Source organism: Macrobrachium rosenbergii, chromosome 40, assembly GCF_040412425.1.
Source record: "Macrobrachium rosenbergii isolate ZJJX-2024 chromosome 40, ASM4041242v1, whole genome shotgun sequence".
Lineage (NCBI taxonomy): Eukaryota > Metazoa > Arthropoda > Malacostraca > Decapoda > Palaemonidae > Macrobrachium > Macrobrachium rosenbergii.
The window spans coordinates 17,110,166-17,137,665 of NC_089780.1; the positions used below are offsets into that span (position 1 = coordinate 17,110,166).

Consider the following 27,500-nt stretch of genomic DNA (forward strand, 5'->3'; position numbering starts at 1 on the left):
GTGAATAAAATGAAGTGCTTTCAGTAATTAAATGAGGTGGAAGTTTAAGAAATATGCAAATATTATAGTGTGTTATACATTGGAAAATACTTCAACCCATTGTTGGAAGAAGTACTTTAGAGCGATTTCATACAACTTAATCGTTTTATACGTTGTGAATATTCTACTTGCAATGCCAAAACGCAGAGAGGTACACCAACAGTGCTTCATTTTTTATGCAGAGTTTTTTTGCTTGAAAAAATAAAATCCCCGGGAATTTATCGCCTGAAGGAAGAAAACGAATTCTTTTTTCATATAACAAAATATGTTTCAAGAACCATAACTTGAGATATCCGTTTTTGCAACAATATTTACCTTTACTGTTTTCTGAACTGTATGGAATTCTCAAAACATTTCATACATATGACACTGGGTTGTTTAATTATCTAAGTTCGAAGGCAGTATTTGTATATATATGAATACTAGGGAAAAAGAATATATTGTATTCTAGTATTATCAGGCTTGAATAACAAATATGTGAATATGTCTGTATTAATCTTTCGTGATCACGAGAGAGATTTTTTGTAATAGGTGTTTTATGGAAGAAAAAAAAAAATTTACCACACTGGTTTTGTTAAAAAAGAATGTTAATTTTCCTTAGACGCAACTAAAACACATTTTCACGCGTTTAAATGCTACACAGAGATGATAATGTGTGAAAAACTAAGCAATAAGTAGAGCCGAGTGATAAAATTACCACTACAAGTAAGTGGCGAATACTTCGATTTCTCCTACGCCGTGAAATCAAGTGAAGTAAAAAACGCCACGCCTGGATTCAAACTAAATGAAGATCGACCTTTTAACTTTGGATTGGGGGAGGAAACGAAGGTGGTGAGAGTTGAGGGGGAGGGGAGGGGAGGGGAGGGATGTCAAAGAGTGATGGAAATTATACGAGGGAAAATTTGACAAATTCGGATAGCAGTGTTGCCACCGAAATTAAAATATAACAAGTACAAAATGCGAGTATTTTGTACAGCCGCTACAAAGTATAATCAAGCCCACCGAAAATAGATCTATCTTTCGGTGGTCTCCGTATAATGCTGTATGAGTCGCTGCCCATGAAACTTTAACCACGGCCCGGTGGTAGCTAAGCCTATTTGGTTGCCAGAAGCACGATTATGGCTAACTCTAACCTTAAATAAAGTAAAAACTACTGAGGTTAGAGGGCTGCAACTTACGTTTGATGATTGGAAGGTGGATGATCAACATAGCAATTTGCAGCCCTCTAGCCTCAGTAGTCTTTAAGATCTGAGGGCGGACTGACAGACGAATCCGGCACAATAGTTTTCTTTTACAGAAAACTAAAAAGGAATGAAAAGTCTTATGAGCATTTTGGAATGGCATGAAAGTTTTTAACAAAGGAATGACATTCTTTTTCTAAGAATGCATGGACAATTAAAAAAAAAAAAATGACATTCTATTTCTTAAAGTGGATGGGGTGTTTTTTTTTAAAGGAATTGATATTCTTTTCTTACAATGAATGGACAGTTTAAAAAAAAAAAAAAAAAAAAAAAATCCTAGGATGGATGAATAATTTTCCAACAAAAAGACTGAAATTCTTCTTCTTGCAATGGATGGATACTTTTGAAAAGGAAATGCCATTCTGTTTCTTATCTCTTTTTTCTAAATTAATTATAAATAAAACAGAAAACAATGAATTTTGCCCTATTCCATCAGTTAGCCTCACTAGTAAATTTACAGCAATACATCATAAAGCAAGGCCTTCTGTGTAATGCAAAAAAATATATGCATTACTAATTAATCCCAAGCCAGGATACACATTTAGAACATACATGTATCTTTACAAAAATTAACTTAAAAACTTAACTAGAATCCTAATGGCTGAAGCAGGTACGCATAAATTAAGCAATTACCACCACACATTTCACACGAGAAATTGTTCCCTCACCAACTCCATAATCAGCAGGAACATTAAAGACTGTGGCGGTAGTTATCTAAAGCTTATTAACGCTTCAAAGGGACATTTGAATATGTGCGCAGTCATAAAATCACTCTTATTTCCCCAAAAAATAAAAAGAAAAAAAAAAAATCTCAGAGTAATTAACAAATTCTGGCAGAGAGCGTTTACTGAAGCCGAAACCGCGCGATGTTTTGGTAATGAACATATCAAAACATCCTTTTCGCCCAGTCTTTGAGGTGTGCTTCAAATTATGTTGGAATGAAAATTGCGACGCTGTCTAGTCCATTACAAATTCGTTTTGGTCGTCTCTCTCTCTCCTTATGTCTTGCGTGTTATGGTTTTAAACTTTTATTTAGACACGATAAGGAGAACAAGAACACAATTTTGATTCGCATTAAACCAAAACATTCTAACTTTATTCGCTAAAATTTTAGCTTATCAGGTTTGGTTAGTGACGCCTGTATCAACAAAATTAACAACCCAAGTTCAAACAGAGATAACAAAATTATAGAAAAAAATTTAAGTTAATATCATCACAAAACCCTTCCTTTATATTCTTTCTCTTCTCTGTTAGTTTCTTCTCACTGCGATGGGGTTGTTAAAATTACTGAATCATATTTTGTGATTAGTAAATGTATCATTGTGGTGCCTATCCTATCCAAATGAAAGAAGTTATATATGAGCCTTTTCATAACACCCCGATTGAAAGTATCTAACTTGAGACGCTGCGCTGTTGTAATGGCTTTCGGATAATTAATAATGTTTGCTATCATTTGTCAAAATATGTGACACCTAATAGTACTATTAAATTTAAGGACGTGTACAGTATTGAATGAAAAATAAAAAAATTGCTACATGAGCTGAAATGATTTATGATGACTTTAACAGTTAAAGTCATCATAAATCATTATTATTAGAGCAAGGAACTAAGACGTATAAAACATTATTTTGTAGAACTTGGTCTCCCACAAAATCATATATATATATATATATATATATATATATATATATATATATATATATATATATATATATAAATGAAGTAAATATTTTATATATATATATATATATATATATATATATATATATATATATATATATATATATATATGTAAATGAAGTAAATATTATATATATATATATATATATATATATATATATATATATATATATATATATATATATATATATATATTATTGTGTATGCCATATATTAAAAATACTCTACTGTAGCAGTAGAACCAAAAAGAGAATAAGTTCATTATATTTCTCGACCATTTATATAGAATTAATACAACCTTAAATAATTCCGTCGTACTTTCCGACTCATATTTCAGAGTCGGGGGGGCCATAATTTTCGCTGCACCTGACATATTTCTGCTGTTACTAAATGATGCGGTTCGAGAATTTATTGCCCTGGCCGAGATTTATCAGTTGAAGCCGATTAGGACCTGCTTTTATGTATATTGTAATAACATTAATCTTTTGGTCTCTTAGGAATCCACTCTGGGAATATATTGCGTATTATATGATGTTCCTCCTTTTTAATCTGCTAGAGAAGCAAAGAACTTCTATTTTGTTTTATTATTTGGCTTTTTGTGGTAACGATTACGCGAAAAGGTATTTTTTTTGCGAAAATGTCACTAAACTACGCAGCACTGAGAGTTTGGTAACCAATATTAATTATTAGTGCTTGGTCACACGTAAAAAAGATAGAGGGAAATCAATATGTTGGGAAACCTTTCCAAAAATTTTTGCTCCCAGTTTTTCCATCCTTTTTAAATGTTTACTCACAAACTTCTATTCTGGGAAATTCACCAAACATTTACTACCCTTATTTCATTCAGAACTATCATTCATCAAGTTGTAATACTGACGATATTAGTACAATTCTCTTTATCTATATAAAGTGAATTGATCTTGAAGCAATATGAAGACTATTTTTACCTTCTCATTCCCAGGAAACGAAGCAGGGAGTAGACAATGCTTATCATGTGCTACGGTTTAATAAATACTGGCCCATAGGCGGGGAAAGATCTGATTATCGGCTGATCACCAATTTACCATAACCACCCTGATAGTTGCTAAGCAAAAATAGGGGGAAGTAAATGAAAAACTGCCTAAGGCACGCTGCAAAGAACCTTAAGTAATGCCTACAGTGCACCGCATGAGCGGCACTGATGCACTACCCTCCTACGGGATACAACGCATTTAAAACATTTTTCCAAACATCCTCCTTCCTTAACATTGAGACAATTACCCTGAACAACATGATTAGCTGAGTAGAGTAATCATATTCTTTTAATTCAACAAATTTGCCCTCAAGATTAATAACATTGTCATGCTCTTAATTTTGTCAAAATAATCAGTACTGTACGTTAATTATCTGGTACTGACAATGACCTCAGGACACAAAAAGATAAAACACCACAAACTTAAAAAATAATCCAGTAAAAGTTCTGACTTATACTGCCATGGATATCAAAGATAGCCCAGAATCCATGTGGTTCTCGATTCAGTGATAAAACCTGCATATCAACAAAGAGTTAGTAGCTATGTGGACCTGAACACTGATTCTGCATAAGAATAACCTGCACATACATCAGAGGTCGTCCAGTAATCAAGTATAACTATGAACATGACAAAGGCCTGGAGATCAACATACGAGCCTAACAGACCTCCTCATAACTGCCAACATGCATTTCAATACAGTAAGATAATGGGCATTTTGGTATCGTGTAAATATAAGAGCAATCTGCATCTGGTGCCCGCTTTAGAAAATAATTTTGGGAATAATTGAGTCACTGCACAACTTCATTAAGGTTACGAACAGAAACTTTCCTCTAACTACTACAAAATGTAGTGTCCACGAACATTAAGCATTACATTTTGGTGGTCCTCCCTCCACCACTAGAAAACATTTTAGTGGTCCTCCCCCACAAGAAAACATTTTAGTGGTCCTCCCCCACAAGAAAACATTTTAGTGGTTCTCCCCCACAAGAAAACATTTTAGTGGTCCTACCTCTCCCACAAGAAATTTTAGTGGTCTTACCTCTCCCACAAGAAAACATTTTAGTGGTCCTACCTCTCCCACAAGAAAACATTTTAGTGGTCTTACCTCTCCCACAAGAAAACATTTTAGTGGTCCTACCTCTCCCACAAGAAAACATTTTAGTGGTCCTCCCTCCCCCACAAGACATTTTAGTACTCCTCCCCCACAAGACAACATTTTAGAGGTCCTCGCCCACAAGACATCATTTTAGTGGTGCTCCCCCTCAAGAAAACATTTTAGTGGTCCTCCCTCCCCCACAAGACAATATTTTAGTGGTCCTCCCCCACAAGACAACATTTTAGTGGTCTTCCCCGAAAAAAAAATTAGTGGTCCTCCCCAACAAGACATTTTAGTGGTCCTCGCTGCAAGAAAACGTTTTAGTGGTCTGCCCCACATGAAAACATTTTAGTGGTCATCCCCTACAAGAATACATTTTAGTGATCCTCCCCACATGAAAACATTTTTAGTGGTCCTCCTCCACAAGAAAACATTTTAGTGGTCCTCCCCAAAAGACATTCTAGTGGTCCTCCCTCCCCATAAAAAAACACTCTAGTGGTCCTTCCTCGCCCATAAGAAAACATTCTAATGGTCCTCCCTCCCCCACAAGAAAACATTTTAGTGATCCTCCCCACTTGTAAAAATTTTAGTGGTCCTCCTTCATAAGAAAACACTTTAGTGGTCCTCCCTACCCATAAGAAATCACTCTAGTGGTAAAAATTTTAGTGGTCCTCCTTCACAAGAAAACACTTTAGTGGTCCTCCCTACCCATAAGAAATCACTCTAGTGGTCCTCCCTCCGTCACAAGAAAACATTCTAGTGGTCCTTCTTCCCCCACAAGAAAACATTCTAGTGGTCCACCCTCTCCCACAAGAAAACATTCTAGTGGTCCTCCCTCCCCAACAAGAAAACATTCTAGTGGTCCTCCCCCACAAGAAAACAAGACATAGGACAATCAGCACATACTGCCAGCCTTTTAAAACATTTTGGCTGTAATTAGAGAAGCTTCATGGCACAACTTCAGAAGTTACTTGCAAACAGGAACTTCTCTTTCACTGTCACAGAATCCTGTGTCCACCCAAATGTACCAAATTTGATGGGTCTGCCCACATTAAAATTGACAGAAATTCTATATAGCTTCAGACACAGCCAATGCTACTATCCAATCAAAGGTCTGACTGATATATCTCAAACTTGCCCTTTATTACCATTCCAAGGTTTTCTCTGTTGGACCTATTTTGTTCCAAACAATTTTCACTTTTACCAGCTATAACCATCGTTAAGCATTTGCCAGTACACTCGGGATTGTACTCAAAAGAATTAATTGTGGATATTCATCGCTGATTCCCTCAAAATTGTAAATACAAAAGCCACAATGACTGAACGGTATTTTAATAAAACCAATCATCAGCAAAATGTCTAAAACCTTATGAAAGTGAACATGGCAATCACAATGGCTTTACACGGCTAATATTAATACATTAATATATCTAACTTCCCATTTACTGGAGCAATTTGTAAGATTCTAAGTTAAATCTTCAAAAGGATTTTAAATCTATTCTCTTCAATGTCCTGTGGATCAGAATCAACGTAAATTTATACGAACTTATGGCAATGAAGTTGACATTCAATCCTCAATTTCTTCCAAAGTGTTTTGATCCATACACAAAAAGCTGGCATTTGATATTAGACTAATTAAAAACTCAATTTTTATTGTTATTATTATTATTATTATTATTACCAGTCTACAAACATACTAGTAATTATATATATATATATATATATATATATATATATATATATATATATATATATAATGTATATATAAAATTATATAATATACATACAGCCATGCATTATACACAAGCATACTCAATCCTACATAAACATTGTGTGTTGTACGTACATTTAAACACACAAATGGATTCAGAGTTTGGCGTAGGCCTATGCATCACTTATGTACAAGCTTTAATGCAGTACAGTAAGTTCCAAAAGAAGCTACAAATTTCAGAGGATTTCGTTCGAAATTCACTAACTGGCAACTACAACACGTAGCTGAAGAACTTTTTTTTTCTACATTGAAAGCTCTATCAAGCAAAATAAAGCTAACATATGATGTACAAATATCAAATCTATGATATTTACAACAATCATAAGAAAAAATTACGGTAATAATTATTTCAAAGTAAAGTAATTACTTAAAACTATAGAAACAATTTGAAATTTTCGTTCAACACAGGATTACCAACATTACTTTTGTATATTTCGAGCAATGTGGAAACATATTTAATATCATAGTGTATTATCAATTATTTTAGCGAAGATGCTTAAAACCATGCAAGTATCATCAATAGAATATAAAGGGAAAATCTCCATAACATTAAACAATCAACCATGAATGCACCTAGAATCAACAGAGAAGTTCGGTGTGGTTGGTAGTTCTGATTTTAGCTTCTAGGACCCGACCATTCGGACTTCAGCTTTGGCTTCGGTTTCAACCCACGACACTAACGTAACATTATCTACCCAACCTATGAATCACAAGCCGTGTCCTACTAGGGTGGGCGGGGGGAGACTTTGCCCCAATACCCCCATCGCCAGCCGGTAATATTGAATAAACAGGTAATCAGTTCCCTCCTTCATTATGTTTGCAATAACTGACAGAAAGTAACCACTATTGAAAGGGTAAACTTGATTGGAAACAGGTTTTCCGTTACAAATACAGAGTGCTTCTCCAAATAATAAAAGTGCTCCCAAATCATTCAAGTCTAAGATCCACCAAGGTTGACCGAAAACAACTGAAAATTCATCTATCTGACTTCCTCTGCCTTGGCTTAGGCCTAGACTTCCCCACTTTCCCGGACTTGACTTTGGCGTAGACTTCCTCACTTCCCCTGACTTGACTTAAGCCTAGACTTCCTCACTTCCCCTGCCTTGGCTTATGCCTAGACTTCGTCATTTCCCCTGACTTGGCTTGAGCCTAGACTTCCTCACTTTCCTGACTTGACTTAGGCCTAGACTTCCTCACTTCCCCTGACTTAATTTAGGCCTAGACTTCATTTCCCCTGACTTGATAATGAAACCTAATTAATGGAAAATCATGTTTATAACCATCTAGATATCCAAACAACTCAATTTATTAAATAACAAGCTGGAAAATATATTTCCTTGATTACTGAGATAGGCCTAACCATGTAGCCAATGCTAAACGCGCATGTAACTTAGATTTCGTTTTTTTTTCACACCTACTTGTGTCTTATTTATATTTCATTCAATCAGATGCTGAACTTGTGCTTTATCAAAAGAAATCATAACTTTCGATACGACGCCATAAAAGAAAGTCAATTTACAAATCACACTAGGCCATGCTTATGCACTAGGTTCCCTACTGCCATTCAAGGTGAACACTCGATTCACACATTGAGAGCCGCAGATGTTTCTACGGGGAAATTTTTTTTTTTTTGGGGGGGGGATTTTTTTTTCTTTTAATAAACAATTATTGAACTAACATTGACCACTCACTGGGTTAATACCTTCTGTGGTTCTATAGTTAATCACTGATACTTATTATCAGATAAAGAGGATGACAATAAGTGGAATAAAATATACTAACTGGCAACCCCACGAGTTTCTAAAGAAGTATGATCAATTTTGAAATTTACAGCTTCACTTCTGGAACTAACTGTAGAATGCTCTTGTACGGGGCTAATACAGTACACTGCACTTGCACAGAGCTAATACAGTACACTGCACTTGTACAGAGCTAATACGGTACACTGCACTTGTACAGAGCTAATACGGTACACTGCACTTGCACAGAGCTAATGCAGTACAATGTACTTGTACAGAGCTAATGCAGTACAATGCACTTGTACAGAGCTCAGCAGTGCATCAGAAGAATATGTGATGCATGTTCATGTCCATTAAGGAATGGCCCTGAGATTTCGATGTTCATCATAACATCACTGGCATGTGAAGGCTACAAAGGTAACTAGGACAGGCAGCCACTGGATGTTGCTGTATGCAAATGGGTGTTAAAACAACAAAATCTAAGTAATATGTCATGGGAACATTTAAAAAGTGAGAGAGAATAATGGAGGGGATTGCAAACTCATAAAATAACTTTGGAACTAGAAAGGAAGCACAAAGTTGGCCATGTATACGCAGAAGAAAAGGCTCAGGAGTAAATTCAGTATCAAACCTAACAAATACTCAGGATTCAAAATTGCATAATACCTTTCCTGTATTTGTGCAGAGAAAAAAACAGGATGAAATTTACTGTTGCATGCAGAGGAAACTTGGCAAGACTTAGCAAAGGGTGACCACAGAATGTCAAGATTCATGACCAGTACATGGTGGGAAAATCACATGAACAAGGACAAAAATAGTGGCGTACAGTGGCTGGAATACGGAATGGAATCTCAAGCACCGAGACGGATTGAAAACAAGACGAGAAAAGCTGCAGATATGGACGTAGAAGGATGGAGACCTCAGCAGAGGAGCAAGAGTTTATTCCACGTCTAACATCGTAAAAAGGAAAGCAGACTTCAAAAATTCTTATGGTTACGTAAGAAAATGAAACCCAAAGAACTCATTCAAAAAGCAATTAAAGAAATGATTTGGTGATTTTTTATTGTTTTCCTTGGATCAGTGAAAAATACGAATGGCTACCCTGCAACATACAATCCTCTGTATATGACAAGCACAGACATACTTCTTCAAGCAAACAGAAAGCATAAGGGGAAACAGAAGCACCAACTGTGAGGGAGATAAGGACAACACCCAGTTTAGCTTCCTGATGGAGACGTCAAAGGAACTATTCCGGGAGCTAGCAAGGAGTTATAACACATCTCGAGTACAAAAGGTTTGAATGTCATAATCGTTAGTATATCCCTAGGAGGCACCAGTATGGCGATTCTTAAGTTCTGAATTTGGTGCGTTATATAGGGGGCGCTTCTTGAACGGCCCCCAAAATGAGCTTTGAATCACATTCTGGAGTACATTGACCAGACTGGTGTCAAAAGTTACGGTTTGGAAGCCTGATTACAAATGAAGTGTTCTTAAATACCAAATTTGGTGCAAAACCCATTTAAGAATGGCCTAAGATGGCGCTATTGTGAAGTTTATATCACATGTTGAGTACATGGCTCAAACTTGGTAGTATTATCCACTAGAACCTACAGATCAAGAATTGATAATTCTTAAGTGATGAATTTGGTGCAAACCTTGTTTAAGAACGGCCTAAAGGCAGCGCTTCGTATGACTAATCTATGTCACGTCTTAAGTACATGAATGAAACTTGGTGGACCGTGGAACCATACTTTGGACCTTACTGATCAAGAAAAGGTAGTTCTTAAATGATAATATTTGTGCAAAACTCATTTATTAAATTGACAATATATTCCGTCCCTACATTAAAACATCAAAACTAATCAGATATGAAGTATTACAAAATTTAAACAGTATTAGAAAATTTAGTCTCCAGCATATCTTCGTGAAAGATATCTTCTGCTGGGCATAGCTAACTAATGGTTGTGGATAATATACATAAAATAAATTCTGCAAAGTACGTATGTCATAATTTGTGCTGATCTGGTGATGAGTATACTGTGTGTATGTAGCCTAATGAATATTTTCTGATCCTTCTTAGTTCGAGTCTAGTCATCCTCATCAGAACCATTCTCTTCATCAGATGATGCAACCTGCATATCAGCTTCTGCCTCTTCCTCTATTTCTTGAAGTTCCGATTCTTCGGGACAAGACTTTCTGGGAGCTGCTCTTCATAGAACCAAATGGGTTTGTACTCACCATCTAGTAATTGCCAGCCATTTTCTTCTGTTGGGTGCTGGTCGAGATCTTGTTTATCTGCAGCCGCCCACATCTTTGCAACGAATGATGCTCGCTTTATGTGGGCATTGACCTCATCCTCACACGGTGCAAGCCCACTGGCATCAATGCCAATCAAGTTGGAAAGCAAATTCTTTCCTCTCTTCGGTCCATAGGTCTTCATGAACTTCTGAAACCTGAGGTCACCAAGGCTTGTAGATTTTTTTGCACCACAGATTTCTGCAGTGAATCGGAAGAGGGTTGCTTTGGTTGCATTAGAAACAAGTGCAGGCCATGTCATATCTGTGAAAGCACGCTGGTAGTCAGGTGTTTTTTCAAGCAGCTTGAATGGTCGTACTTTGCCTTTTCTTACAAAGGATGAGGTGTAATCTGATCCAGTAAAGGCGTGAAAAGCAGGCAATGCAGCGCAAAGCCCTGGTCCAAGTTCATGATGAATTGCAGTCAGATTTATGAACTGGCGGTTGTTATTTGCTGCAGTTCCAACATCCATCCAAAGTTTGCCCTGGAACTTGTTGCAATGGCACAGGAGTATCACAGCTATATCTGTGTCAGATGCTCTGACTACAATGTTGCTGTTGGCATCGTCATTGAAGAGTGAATGAAGGCAGATTTTTGTGTCAGCCTCCTCATGGTTGTTGTGTAAATCCTGAACAGTTGTTCGTTGTATCATTCTGTCCTGAACTTTGAAGTGGTAGCACTCACCTGGAACATCTAAAATTACTTCATGTTGACCAAGAATGGCTATATAGCAGGGATGCTGCCATTCACTGGCAAGAAACTCTGGTAGCTGTTTTTTGAATGACCTAGACTTGAGAGCATCATTAAGGTCTCTTGGAACTCGTCTCTGCTCAGGCCCAGTGATGACAAAAGTTCTGCCGACAGCTTTTCTCCTATCTCTTTCAGAGTCCTTTATGGATGGCTGTGGATAGTCATCAAAGATAATGTGGACAGACTTGGCTTGGCTTTGAAGAGTGCATTGTTTGGGATTCTGGAAGACCGAGTGAAAGATCATGGTAAACCAACAACCATAAATTCGTACATTATAGATGGACAATTCCTTCTGCACAGCATGCCAGGAAACCTGCCCCAAACCTATGGGGACTTGCAAGGAGCATTCTTCTTCAGTGCCTTCAAAGCCAAGCCAAGTCTGTCCACATTATCTTTGATGACTATCCACAGCCATCCATAAAGGACTCTGAAAGAGATAGGAGAAAAGCTGACGGCAGAACTTTTGTCATCACTGGGCCTGAGCAGAGACGAGTTCCAAGAGACCTTAATGATGCTCTCAAGTCTAGGTCATTCAAAAAACAGCTACCAGAGTTTCTTGCCAGTGAATGGCAGCATCCCTGCTATATAGACATTCTTGGTCAACATGAAGTAATTTTAGATGTTCCAGGTGAGTGCTACCACTTCAAAGTTCAGGACAGAATGATACAACGAACAACTGTTCAGGATTTACACAACAACCATGAGGAGGCTGACACAAAAATCTGCCTTCATTCACTCTTCAATGACGATGCCAACAGCAACATTGTAGTCAGAGCATCCGACACAGATATAGCTGTGATACTCCTGTGCCATTGCAACAAGTTCCAGGGCAAACTTTGGATGGATGTTGGAACTGCAGCAAATAACAACCGCCGGTTCATAAATCTGACTGCAATTCATCATGAACTTGGACCAGGGCTTTGCGCTGCATTGCCTGCTTTTTCACGCCTTTACTGGATCAGATTACACCTCATCCTTTGTAAGAAAAGGCAAAGTACGACCATTCAAGCTGCTTGAAAAAACACCTGACTACCAGCATGCTTTCACAGATATGACATGGCCTGCACTTGTTTCTAATGCAACCAAAGCAACCCTCTTCCGATTCACTGCAGAAATCTATGGTGCAAAAAATCTACAAGCCTTGGTGACCTCAGGTTTCAGAAGTTCATGAAGACCTATGGACCGAAGAGAGGAAAGAATTTGCTTTCCAACTTGATTGGCATTGATGCCAGTGGGCTTGCACCATGTGAGGATGAGGTCAATGCCCACATAAAGCGAGCATCATTCGTTGCAAAGATGTGGGCGGCTGCAGATAAACAAGATCTCGACCAGCACCCAACAGAAGAAAATGGCTGGCAATTACTAGATGGTGAGTACAAACCCATTTGGTTCTATGAAGAGCAGCTCCCAGAAAGTCTTGTCCCGGAAGAATCGGAACTTCAAGAAAGAGAGGAAGAGGCAGAAGCTGATATGCAGGTTGCATCATCTGATGAAGAGAATGGTTCTGATGAGGATGACTAGACTCGAACTAAGAAGGATCAGAAAATATTCATTAGGCTACATACACACAGTATGCTCATCACCAGATCAGCACAAATTATGACATACGTACTTTGCAGAATTTATTTTATGTATATTATCCACAACCATTAGTTAGCTATGCCCAGCAGAAGATATCTTTCACGAAGATATGCTGGAGACTAAATTTTCTAATACTGTTTAAATTTTGTAATACTTCATATCTGATTAGTTTTGATGTTTTAATGTAGGGACGGAATATATTGTCAATTTAATAAATGAGTTTTGCACAAATATTATCATTTAAGAACTACCTTTTCTTGATCAGTAAGGTCCAAAGTATGGTTCCACGGTCCACCAAGTTTCATTCATGTACTTAAGACGTGACATAGATTAGTCATACGAAGCGCTGCCTTTAGGCCGTTCTTAAACAAGGTTTGCACCAAATTCATCACTTAAGAATTATCAATTCTTGATCTGTAGGTTCTAGTGGATAATACTACCAAGTTTGAGCCATGTACTCAACATGTGATATAAACTTCACAATAGCGCCATCTTAGGCCATTCTTAAATGGGTTTTGCACCAAATTTGGTATTTAAGAACACTTCATTTGTAATCAGGCTTCCAAACCGTAACTTTTGACACCAGTCTGGTCAATGTACTCAGAATGTGATTCAAAGCTCATTTTGGGGGCGTTCAAGAAGCGCCCCCTATATAACGCACCAAATTCAGAACTTAAGAATCGCCATACTGGTGCCTCCTAGGGATATACTAACGATTATGACATTCAAACCTTTTGTACTCGAGATGTGTTACAACTCCTTGCTAGCTCCCGGACTAAACAGACTCAACTACCAGAGAAGCACCACAAGAAAAGGAAAACCTTGTATCATGTACCTGTTACAGAGGAAGCTTCATATGACAGCTATAAATATGAACCCCAGTGTTATAGAATCAGAGTTCCTCATTGGCCGGGTGGGTATCTTTCTCAGCTAGCACTCTGCTGGTCCTGCGTTCAATTCTCCGACCGGCCAGTGAAGAATTAGAGGAATTTATTTCTGGTGATAGAAATTCATTTCTCCGTTATAATGTGGTTCCGATTCCACAATAAGCTGTAGGTCCCATCGCTAGGTAACCAACTGGTTCTTAGCCACATAAAATAAATCTAATCCTTCGGGCCAGCCCTAGGAGAGCTGTTAATCAGCTCAGTGGTCTGGTTAAACTAAGGTATACTTGTAGAATCAGACGATGATAATACCGAAGCAAAGACGGTGACCAGAAGTAAGCAGAGGAGGAAGCACAACCAGGAAAACTATGGGGAGGGTGCAGCACAAATATAGGACAAACTACATACCTTATCATCATCATCTCAGGTTAATCCCTAGTTTGAGTGACTTGTTGACGAGCCTTTTCCAGAGGATTTCTTCATAATTCATGCTGACTGACGTCCTTCCTGTCTCTTGATCCTCCTCACTGTTTCCCCAGGCTTGGGACTGATGAACTACGTGCTGCATCATCAGAGAGTCACGTGTCCAGTCAGGGGAAGTACAAAGGTGAACGACACCTACGTCAATAATGGTGCTGCATGCTACAGTTACATTAGAGGATCTAGAATCCTCTAATATGTACCACCGCCAGGTTTCCACATGCAGAAGCCACCAACCAGGAGACACAAAATGACGTTTAAGACTTTCAGAGAAAACTGAAATGGCAAAATGCTATAGAATAGTTTCAATGACTGATTAGTGAAGTATCAAATTCACTTCGTGCCTCCCTGGGGACCACCATTACTGACAGGGATAGTTATGTATGTAGTCTTTAAAACAGCTGTCTTTCAAGTCTTGTCAGTTTTATTTGCTGTTCGAACTGGAAATATAGCGTACACACTCCACCTGCAAAAAAAATTAGGAAATTAAGAATATGTACAGCAGTGAAACTTCACATATTGACAAGCAACAGGGCTGTTGCACGGACATTGAGTAAGCTCACTTCTTGCACTTAATCTAACTTACAGACTGACCAAACCTAACTGTCCAAACCACTCCCCACCCTCCTTTATCCAGTACAGTATACAAAAACCCTAACATTCAACCTAACACTATCAATTACATCCAGTCACAAGAGATGGATGGGTACCTGAATAAAGTACAATACCTGGCTAATCACTTGCACAACAAAAAAACCTCAGCCGCAATCTGACGAACGTTGTTCTCAAAGTGCATTGGGGATTGGGAAAAATGTTAACCTTTCAATTTTAAGCAAGCTGGTTTTGGGATTAGGTTTCTTTCCCCTAACTTCAACCCACAAGACTCAAGTAACTCTTAAACTCTGTCATGGAAGTTATGGTCTTGACCCTAACTCTAGATTTCTGTCTGAGCTATACATCGATTTCCTTCATACAACCTTCATCCGCCAATCTTTTTCAGTGTCTGTGCTGTGCGTCCACTTCCTCAAGACAACCTTTCTCAGTGTCTGTGCTGTGCATCCACTTCCTTGAGGCAACCTTCATCCACCAATCTTATATACTCTCATGCACACTTCACTCCGTGGTAATTAGTAACGTACTGGGTCACGATGCTTCAGCAATCTTGTAAAAAACAAAAAAGGTTAATATTGACTATCGTCATAGAGCACTGGCCTTTCTAATATCTAGGTGTGTTCTCATCCTGGCTTTTCAGCACTTCATTCAAGAAATAGCACTGCCTAGTACAGTTTTTCTTACAGTAAGAATTCAATTGCAACTTACATTAAGAAAGTAGTAGGGTAGTACAGTTCGGTGGGTCCCAAAAGACTTTTGTCAAGTGCCTGAATCCCCAATTCTGAAGCTGTTGACAATATTTGACTCCAGTATGTTCGTGGAATGGACAATCAACCCCTCCCCCTAACGCACACACACACACAGCTGGATCACGAATGGCATCCAATGGAGAAAGCTGAAAAGAAAAATATATTGTATTGGACTCCGAATGCAGTATATGACATTATTATACTTTAAATTCCAAATTATAAAGGCAAAATGTGGATAAAGATACAAGCAGACAGTGAGGGAATTTGATTATCTGCAACCAAGCAACCAGAAGTTAATCAGCGGCAAGAATTACACCAAAGGAAAATGGACCCAGCCTGGTTACAGGGGCATGAAAGGCTAATTACATATAAGAGTCCTAAACAGAGAAATTACGAAGGAAGGCCCCCCCCCAAAAATGGCGCTTAAAACAAATACGAGTGGTACTCGTACGTAAATTGGTATTGGGCGCCACCATTCCCGGTAATTCTAAGCCGGCCGTCCGTGGTGCGCTAGCCTGTGGCAATTGATGTTTTCGTATGTTATTTTACCTGCTGAACAAGAATTTAAAATAACATTTTGTTGGTAGGCTGTAACTAAGATGTAATTGACTCTTGAAAACTGCAAGTCTGTACCAGTGGGTCGCAGACAGCTCAAGGTTAAATTACAGTTTAGCAGCAGCTGACCGGCAAAACAATACCTTAAACTCTTGTAAATCAAGTAAAATAACATAGAAAAACGTCAACTGCCATAGTTTAGCTCCACTGCACACTATTCGAAGCTTTCGTAAACGGGAAACAAACATTACTATTTCCGCTTTCAACTTGGGTGGCCTCTATAGGTTGCCGTAGCAGGGTGGTGCTGCGCGCCTTATCTGCATTTTTAAAGATTACTGCAAGCTCATATGTTCAGGCGAGAGGTAATTACTTAAAATTCTTGTTCAGCAAGTAAAATAACATAGGAAAACATCAATTGCCAGTCTCTCGCAGTTCTCGCTAAGCGCAGAAAACCAGCAACTGCTAATTGGTGAACCAAAAGCTAGCGCATGCGTGTTAAGGCTTAGAATCAGTAGTACTAGTAATGAATGAAAAGTGCCTTTGGAACAGCTCCAGCTATCCATTTATTCGCCCTTCTTTTTACGCTTGTTTTTCGTGTTCCAAATGACATATATAACAGGAAATACAACAATAAGGTACCGAAACCTTTTCCCAAGTTATTTACCCCACCAAAAAACCCAAATTCCCAACAGGTCTCCCTTACTGATAGCTATTCTCGAAAAGGTTTTACCACACCAGTTCTAAGATAATTTACAGCTTAATTATAGCCGTGAGACAAAATATTACTTTAAATTCTTGTTCAGCAGGTAAAGTTCTATAGAAAAACATCAACCGCCATAGCCTAGCTCACCGCGGACAGCCAGGTTAGATCTACCCCATTCCCAAGTGGGCAATGCATAAAAAATATGGAAATAGGTCACTATAAGGGAGATATGAGTTATAGCCTCAGAATATGAAGGAATTTAAGCGCATGGGCAAACACACTGCTACTCCGAACGATTTCCTACACAGAAACAGCCTGTGGCAATTTGTCATTATGCCCAAATACGGCTCGCGAAAAGTCATGCGTAGTTAGGCTATGCGTATGATGACTGTATGCCTACACCTGTAGGATACTTAAAATCACAATTGTATAGACTAACAAAATGAAATAAATTTGCAGACCAGCGTTGCAAATTGCGAGTTAAATATTGCTCATCATTGCGTTTCCCCAATGTTTTTGGAATGCATAGCCTAGCCTAGGCTACTTCAATAATTCAACCTAACTTGACCTAAATCACCCAAGGACATTGTGACCTGCCTGATCTGAAATGGGTGCGATTGTGGTAGATTGTAGCCTGTTAGAATCCTAATCTAACCTACTATGGGGTACTGTGCCCTGCTACTTCAATAATACACCCTAACTCACCCTAGGGCATTTGACCTGACCTGATCTGACCCGACCAGGGTGCGATTGTGGCAGATTGTTGGCTGCTGGAATCCTAATCTAACCTACCATAATACACCCTAACTTGACCTAACTCACCCCAGGGCATTGTGACCTAACCTGACCCAACCAGGATGCGATTGTAGCAGACTATAACCTGCTGGAAGCCTGACCTAACCTAACATAGGGTACTGTGCCCTACCCTTGCCACTAGGGTATAGCCTAGGGTACCTTATCCATGTTAAAATGTCTAAGGATAAGAGCCTAATAATTTTAATCCTTGTGTCCTCGAAAACAGATATATGATTTAACCCTTGCATTAAATAGCTAGTCATTATATTCGACTTATTTTTGGTTTTACAATGTTAAACTTGGCCTAAACCATTGGTTTAAATTGCAATATTGTGTAAAAATCGTTTAAAAACGCAAAATGACTGAAAACCAAAGAGATATTCCAATTTTAAAGTTGAATGAGCCTGCTGGATATTGTCAGGCCACGCCGCCATGCTTCTAGGGCCATGGATCCCTAGGGGCTGCTGAGTCAACCATCCTAATTATAAGAGTTATCTCGTGTAAATTCAAACGTGAACCGGATGATATATTAAATGAACTTTATATTTAACATTCAAGCAGCGTCATACTTTTAATTTCTACAATGATAGATAAAGGTGCCATGACCAAGGGGTTATTAGCCTAGACACTTACATGTCTTAAGGGCTACTGAGGCAGAGTGAGGCTAAGCAAGCATAAATAGCCTTTATGAGGTTATGTGACCATATGCTGATTAGAAACTTACGTAATTAACACAATTACTAGATCGAGGCCACTGAAGCAAGTAGGCTATTTTCCGGGACTCAAAATGAGTTATATGAGGGCCCAAGCAGGCGTTTATGACATCGATAAAGGGGCATTATCACATTCAATACTTAACCGGGCGTCTTTCTTTGGTAGGTGGCTTGAAAAAGAAAGCCCCAAATCATTCCAGTCCCATAATAAATTTGGACTTATCATAAAACAGCAAATAAAATACGGCAAAAATAAGGTACTGTATTTATATAATAACGTCAAATACTTAAGGAACACCTCCTACTACAACACAATTTCTGTCTTGTTAAGTTCAGAGTTGTTCCCATTTATACATAAACACACGGCCGTAAAATACACATAATTAGCAACCAAGTTAACATAATATACGGATAAAACAAAGCTTCAAAATACCTTCATTATACTGAAGCAAAATACGATTAATAGAACAAGACAACAGCTAAAGTAGCACGGGCGCCATATTGGCCAGCTGTACAGACTACAGAGCACCTTCCTTCCCCTACCAATGACGTCATCATTCATCCAAGGAGTCTGGAAAGAGGGTATATATTACCTCTCAGCCAATCAGAGGCCTCCATTGCCAACCTCTTGGCATTTTTCCAATGTATCAGCCAATCACAACACGCCATTAATGGCGCCCATCTGAAACAAGTTGAATATGAAAGATGGAGACATTTTCTGATAGCAGTTTATCAATAGTTTTTGCATTCTTTTTATTTAAATGGAGATAGATGGACGGTTTGGTATATCACATACATTCTGTATATGACTGAGACCTCATATATGAAAGATGTATTGATACATTGACCAGAAACCCTAGATGTGTGTTACAGTAAAAATTGACATCACATAAACAGAGAAAAATAGAAATAGGTCTTTTATTTTGGGTAAGAAGCCCACCAAGGGGGACGAAGCTTCTTAAACTTATATTAGTAATTTTGTCGTACAGAATTAAAGTCAATTTGTACAAAATGATGCACTGAATTTTCAGGCGACCGTGTGCACAAGTGTACAAACACCACAGCTGTCTGAAGCTTTATCGATGGCAGCGGTTTCCATGAAAAGCACTGACAAATATTTTGGCTCCGTTATGTTATGTAATGCGTTTTTTTAATTACACTCAAGCCTTTGCTGTTCTGTGCCGAATTGCTCCTAAATTTATATCATGCACAGTCTATACAATATATCACATTGCACAGCATCATTGCGACATATCCAAATGCATTTGCAATTCCCGGTTGAAGGTGACGATTCACTAACGAAAATCTATCTATCTATCTATCTGTCTATATATCCATATATATATATATATATATATATATATATATATATATATATATATATATATATATATATATATACATATATACACACACACACACTACGATTCCTGCCGAACTCAGACGTGTAGTACCGTAAAATAGCTTAGAATCGAATCCGTCAATTAATATAGACGCAAACAAACTCAAGGCGTCTCAGCTAGGCTTAATACAAACGTCCTGTCTTATATGATTCTCCCCGAATGCTGCTTTCATTTGTTTTTAGCATATGATCGATTGTTCTTTTATACTGCATGTTATGTTTTTTGTCTTGTAATCTCCAAATCACAGTCACTGGTTCTTAATGCCAAAATAGTGTTTTCAAGTGTCAAAATGCACAAGCAAAGCCATTCATCAGAGATGATGTTCAGTTGTACTGACAGATTTTATTAAGGTTTGCAGCATACCAAAGTAATTTGCACTAGGTATGGAAATAATTATTGTGAACTTATCTGCAAAATCTATAAAAAAAAGCAACGGCAACCTAAGGGACTATAAAAAGTAAAATCCTTATTTATATTCTTAGGATCCAATTAGTTTTTACATTGAAGTTTTTCTGATCCTGTGTTGTAGACGGTGTACTGAGAGCGTTTGTTTACTCCTTCTTTTTGTATATTTTATTTCTGAGTATTTCAAACAGAGGAAAATTTGATCAGATCCTAACAAGGATTGAGTATCGTACGTAGAACTTCTCGTGAAAGTAGAAGCTGAAAAGTCGTTATCATTCCTCTTAATCAAAGAAGAGAAGAAGAGTTTGGAGGAGGATCTTACTGAAAACACAGATGAGGGCTCTTCGTTCGCAGATCCTTTCTTAGAAGTCGGGGCAGAAGCCCAATATTTTGACCATAGCAAATCTGATGTGACACTGTGGTCACTGAACAATGTACAGTGCTAGGTGAAGAAATTTTCTGGTGCCTACTTCACTTTTCTTGTTCTTGCGTACTTTTTGTGTGATTTCTAAATTAAGGATTAGTTTTGTCATTGGCTGACATGAATTTTTCTTCCCTTTGTTATTAGGCATTATACATATGCACTTGCATATGTAGTTGTATGCTTGAATATTTCCATGAAATGTCAGTCTTAGTGGAAGTAAAAAGACTGATTTCTAATTAAACATCAATGAAAATTAGGCGCAGTTTTATTTGATTATTTTTTATATGTTCTTGGTTTTAATAATCCACAAAGAATGAGATAAAGCTTTAGTAGATCCTGGACACAGTGGACTGACTGTATTACTGTTTTCTGTTTGGAGCTAACCAGTCAGAAGTGTGTAGGCCAGGACTTGCTTTGTAAATGACTAAAGTACTGTATTATTCTGATTAGATTAAACCTCTTTTTTTAGTTTATTTCAATGTATAAACTTGAAGAATAATTATGAATGTATAAAAATAGTTTATGTATGAATAAAATCTTTCATTTGATCCCACTAAAACTTGAATAATATCCGAACAATATTGTACATGAACCAAAGTTCTTTGTGACGGCCAAGGGGAGGAAGAACAAAGACTATCGGGAGGTAATACCCCTCCCTTCACTCTTGTCTCCTTGTGGGACCAACTCTGCCATGACACTTGTGGACAACTAAGCTGGGCCCTCTGCTCAAAATGGGACTGGTATTATGTCTAATGGTCATCCCCTACAAAGTCATCGACCATTCGCTTGCACCTGTCACTGCTCCCGTGGTGCTGGGGTTTGCCTGGTTTTCCCGGGAGTTTCTGAAGGTACTTGAAGTGTCCTTTGTTTCGGGGCTGTTTTGGAAATTCGTACCAGTTTTTTTTTTTTAGCTGGTTTGATTCTTTTGTCATTATTTATGGTCAGTTGTAACATTTCTTTCATCCTGACCAGTTCTCAGTAATGACCTATTTCCCATCATGACCTGTAAGGCTTGAGGGAATCCACCCCCTGATGGTCTGGTTAGAAGCCAGCGACCTATGTAAGGTCATTGTGTACCCTTGGAATTCACCCTAATTTAAAAGCCCCAGGTTCCCACTATGGCTCCTCTATTATCGTTAGTTAAGTGGGGCCATTGCAATGGATTATATGAGTAGTATTTCCTGAAGAAAGAAACACCAAATTCTTTAAAATCAAATTAAGATTCAGCAGGAAAACCACCTTGAGAAATATGATTGATCTCATGAATATCTACAAGAGTCTTTTGTAATGCCAGTAATATTCAAAGTACTTTCTGTCGGCTCTGAGAGTCGACGACATCGTCTTTGGGCGACAGACCGCCGATAGATGGTCTCTTGTTTGCCAGTGTTCCATAAGTTGTATTTTAACAGATATCTCTCACATTCACAACTGATCCCTGATCTGCTTCTCCTGCCAAGAGCTACTGGATTTGCAGAATAGCAGCACCAGTATGCAGTAAATGTGCTTTGCTGTCGAACTTCTGAGTTGCAGAGGCCCTTTATTCTTCACGCCGCTGGACTGAGGGTCAGCCTTCTTGAGGGTGTTGTGCAAATGGATGCTCAAAAGTTCAGGCGAAGATGCAATGCATTACTACCCTAATACAATTCTTGCATTTTAATATTTTGCTTAAATTTTTATCTGTTCATTAATTTGTTAATTTATTTTTTCATTTCTAATACCCAGTCTCTTCTCTCTGTGTTTCCTGTTACCTTCTATTGCTTCTTTCAAACGAACACTAATATTCTTTGGAAGCTTCTCAAATTTCAAGTCAATGGCCTCTTTTGTGGGTCTCGTTCCATATGAGCAGGGTTCATTTCTTGAATAATAATAATAATAATAATAATAATAATAATAATAATAATAATAATAATAATAATAATAATAATAATAATAATGTCATTGTATGATGGATATTGCCTTACAATGTTCGGCCTTTCGCTATGGCTAGTTATAAAAAGCTTTTGAGTCACATTTTTGTCTACGATGCACCACAACGGTATAAGTCAAAGTAATGTTTTGTATCGGCTAAACCAACACCAAGGAGGGAATGTTTGAATGTTTCGTATTTATGTATCGCAATGTTTTGTGTATTTTGAAGCTTTAGATTTTTGTTTACCAATGTTAAGTTTGTATTTGAAAGAGGTATCCACTCGCTTGTGTTATTTTCTGCTCTATATCATGTTGTTAAATGTGTTTTCCTTTGCCAATCGTGTATGAGGTAGTATTAGTATACAGATTCATTCAGTCACTGGGAATCAAGAAAGTGACAAGGAAGCCATTTTCCCTGTGTATAGACATACAGAAAACTAAAGCATAACTGACATTGCTTATGTTGATAAGACGTGCCCGTATATCAATAGAGTACTGTCAGTCATTAACAAAACTTTTTCCTCTTCTGTTTCAGGTCCATCGGCTATGTTCGCAACGAGAAACCGAGAGATGTCTCGTTAATCCTCAGGAGAATGAAGTTGGGGACTTTGAAATGGCGTACAAGATGTTGGACTCGCACTTTGTGTTCTGTCAATTGCCACTGTCCATCTCATCTCTCAGCATTGATGTTGGATGGCAGCAAGATGCACTTGATGGATTTGGCTCTGTGCCATCAATGAAAATGCTTAGGTCACGTACCAGTAGACGTCACCGCTTGGCCCTCCTTCGATTTCGTCACAATCATCATTATCTTGATAATGATTTGTGTCATTATGATGATAATGAGTGTGTTGAGGAATGGTTCGTCTCAGAAAAGAAGATATGGATCTAGCAGAACTGAGAAGGTGTGTTGAGGAATGGTTAGCCTCAGAAAAGAAGATATGGACGTAGCAGGACTGAGAAGGCCCATAGGAAGGCCCAGGATACCACAGAAAAAGAAGACAGATGAAGACCCAGGGCTGATGGGCATTCAGGCAGAAAGACCACAGAACAGAGGAGATGGGGAGCCCTCATAACGAAGGTTTCCTGGGGTTAGATTACCCATACGTAATCGAAGCCAAGAATTTATTAAACAGGATCTGAACACGCTCAGAATGTGTATGAAAAAGATACACATCAAGAAGACCAAGTTAATTATGCTTGGTGCTTTAGATCATGTAGCTGGTAAGTATAGAAGTCTACGCAAAGTCTAACTGGTACTGTATCCACAGTGGCGTCTTAAGTTATCTGTTATTTAGCAGGCAAACCAAGATTTGTTTGTTGACAAGAAAGGCTTTGTTCTCTCAAATAATGGTTGAGTCTTGCCTGTTTCTCTCATGTAACGTAAATTCTGTTTCAGGAGTGACTAATAGTTTTTGCCTCAGCTCTCATATGTTGCGTTTGAATCTGACTCATATTTCAGAGTCGGGGGGCCATAATTTTCGCTGCACCTGACATATTTCTGCTGTTACTAAATGATGCGGTTCGAGAATTTATTGCCCTGGCCGAGATTTATCAGTTGAAGCCGATTAGGACCTGCTTTTATGTATACTGTAATAACATTAATCTTCTGGTCTCTTAGGAATCCACTCTGGGAATATATTGTGTATTAATTTTTGTTCTTACTTTTTAATCTGCTAGTGAAGCAAAGAACTTCTATTTTGTTTTATTATTTGGCTGTTTGTGGTAACGATTACGCGAAAAGTATTTTTTGCCAAAATGTCACTAAACTACGCAGCACTGAGAAAGAGTTTGGTAACCAGTATTAATAATTAGTGTCTGGTCATACGTAAATAAGATATTTAGAAGGAAATCAGTGTTAGGAAACCCTCCTAAAAATTTTTTCCCCAGTTTTCCCATCCTTTTTAAATGTTTACTTACAAACTACTGTTCTGGCAAATTCACCTAATATCTACTACCCTTATTTCATTCAGAACTATCATTCATCAAGCTGTAATACTGATGATATTAGTACAATCCTCTTTATCTACATAAGGTGAACTGATCTTGAAGCAAGGCATGCTATATAACCAAGATACAGCTTAGTGTTAATTGCAATATGCAAAATATTTTTACCTTCTCATTCTCGGGAAACGAAGCAGGGAATAGACAATGATTATCATCTACTACGGTTTTATAAATACTGGCCCACAGTCGGGGAAAGATGTCCTGATTATCGGATGGTCACCAATTTACAATAATAACCCTAATAGTTACTAAACAAAAATAGGAGGAAGTAAATAAAAAATTGCCTTCAGCACCAAATAAATTTCGATGGAAATCTTAAAACTGTCAGAACCATGGTTTTAATCAATAACACAATGTATCAATGACTGCTTTCTCTTCCTCTCGAATTCTGGTGAAATACGTCAGAGCTTCGAGATGGGGGACATTCTCTCTCTCTCTCTCTCTCTCTCTCTCTCTCTCTCTCTCTCTCTCTCTCTCTCTCTCTCTCTCTGTATGTGTGGGTGTGTCGATGATGTAAAAATTTGCTAAAAAGTCTGACAAGTAAAAGTTCCTGTAACACACAATCTCACAAAAAAAAGCTGTATCTTGCATGCAAATGTAGGTTATGGAGAAAGAGACGGAGTTGTGGGCAGATATGGAGTTTCTGGAGTAATAAATGGAAAGGAAAATTATGTAGGTCTGTTTGGAGAGGGTCGTCACTATTGAAATATCTATAACTACAAATGCGTTTCACTGCAAAGTAGAGAGGAGAATAAGTGTAGATTCAGTAAAGGGATCACAAAGGTAAATCAAAAAAGGATGCCATGTGGCACATGGATCGTTATAAGAGAAAGGAAAATAGAAACATAAGGACGATTGTTTAAATGTGAATAGAAATTGTTTTTATTTTCAGAATGATATGAAGTATCAGAGCTCAGAGAAGGAGGTATTTGAATTCTTAAGAGAGACAGGTGCTCCAACAAGAGAGGCTTTTGCACTAATCAGGGAGATTGCAAAGTGGGGTGAGAGACATAACTATGCACGTGTGGGATTATAAGATTATTACACTACGCCTGAATAAGATATTAGAGCGGTAGTGAGAGTATTTTGCAATTGGTAAGAATGACGTCGTCTCAGCTCTTGCGAGTGAACGTTCTTTTTCGGAAATTGAAAATATTTAAGAAAAATTTTGTGAATTATAAAGCACCTGGTCATGATTGCTCAAGAAATGTCAGCTATTCCGAGATCCATGGAAGACTGAAGCTATGCCGAGAGATTAGGAATAAGGAATCATTATTTTATAAAAGAGGGAAGATTTGAGGTTTTGTGATTTATGAAATCAAATTTAAAGAAATAGATCTTGATCAAAAAGTAAGGTGAACAGGCAGGATCTAGGTGAGGCAGAGAAAGCAGTGACCAAATGTTTTATGCTTTCAGAATAATGAGCAGGTTTTGAAAAATGTTAGCTATTTCAGTGGCTTTATTTCTGTTTCGACATATATATATATATATATATATATATATATATATATATATATATATATATATATATTATACATATGTATATATATATATTACTATCGAATATAAAAAACTTAACTATCGAATATCAAGTTAATAATGAAGTTTTAATAATATATATATATATATATATATATATATATATATATATATATATATATACATATATATATATATGTTTATATATATACATACATATAATATATATCCCCGAATTACTAAAATGGCTGACCTTACTTTCGTCTTGATATTCTTAATAGAACAGTAAATAAAAAAGTAATTTTATGAACGATTTTGTTCCTACATTTGCAAAATAAAAAAAAAAACACAAACAATAAAGGAAGGATCATCGAATGATTTCATCCTACCTATCTTCATTTTTTAAATACATCCTTTTCTTACTCATTACTAAATTTAGGGATGTGTAGTAAGATGCATAGGCAGATGGATCTGGTAGCTTTTAAAATGCACATTTTCCCTTTAATTCAAGATATGAATAAAAAAAAAACATTGCTCAAGGATGCCATTTTTGTTGATGATACAAACACTTTCCATATTTAGCTCTACGCTCTGCTTCCCCATGATTACAATATACTTTTTTTAATGAAAAACGAAATCCTGAAAAATATCCCTCGCTCTCATCTGAGTATCTGCCTTCGTAAGAAAAATGCTGTAGGGAAAAAATATGTTTTTGCTCTGAGCTTCGAGGGTTTGATCATGGTTTTTGCAGAATGTGTAAATCAGGGAATTCTAGAAAAAAAAAACTCTTAGAAATTTTGTGCTTTCTTTCTCTTTTGATGTATACGTTGTGGGATTATGATTACGAAAGAGGTTCCCCAACAACAGGAAGTTGGTTTTCACCCCCTTTCTTTAGAATGTCAGCTTGAAGAGTCATTGGCTAATCCGTATACTCGGTATCGTGATGGAGTTGTGTTCAGTACAGGCGTACACAATTACACCCTCGTATATCTATCTATCTATCTATCTATCTATCTATCTATCTATCTATCTATATATCTATCTATATATATATATATATATATATATATATATATATATATATATATATATATATATATATATAGATACATATATATACACACACATTTTCACCTGCTGTAGCAGACTGCCTGTATTATCAATTGTTTCAACCTCGT

At 37.5% G+C, this 27,500-nt stretch overlaps 1 protein-coding gene across 1 annotated transcript in view; it reads right to left on the minus strand.

Annotated features, from left to right (window-relative positions):
• Positions 1-27,500, minus strand: part of LOC136826333 (uncharacterized) — a 512,729-nt gene that overhangs the window by 57,540 nt on the left and 427,689 nt on the right. The window contains exons 10-11 of the mRNA XM_067083586.1: positions 15,890-16,076; positions 14,498-15,035 (exon numbers count right to left, since the gene is read on the minus strand). The gene's annotated coding sequence lies outside the window, so the exon portion shown is untranslated. The remainder of the gene's footprint in view (positions 1-14,497; positions 15,036-15,889; positions 16,077-27,500) is intronic.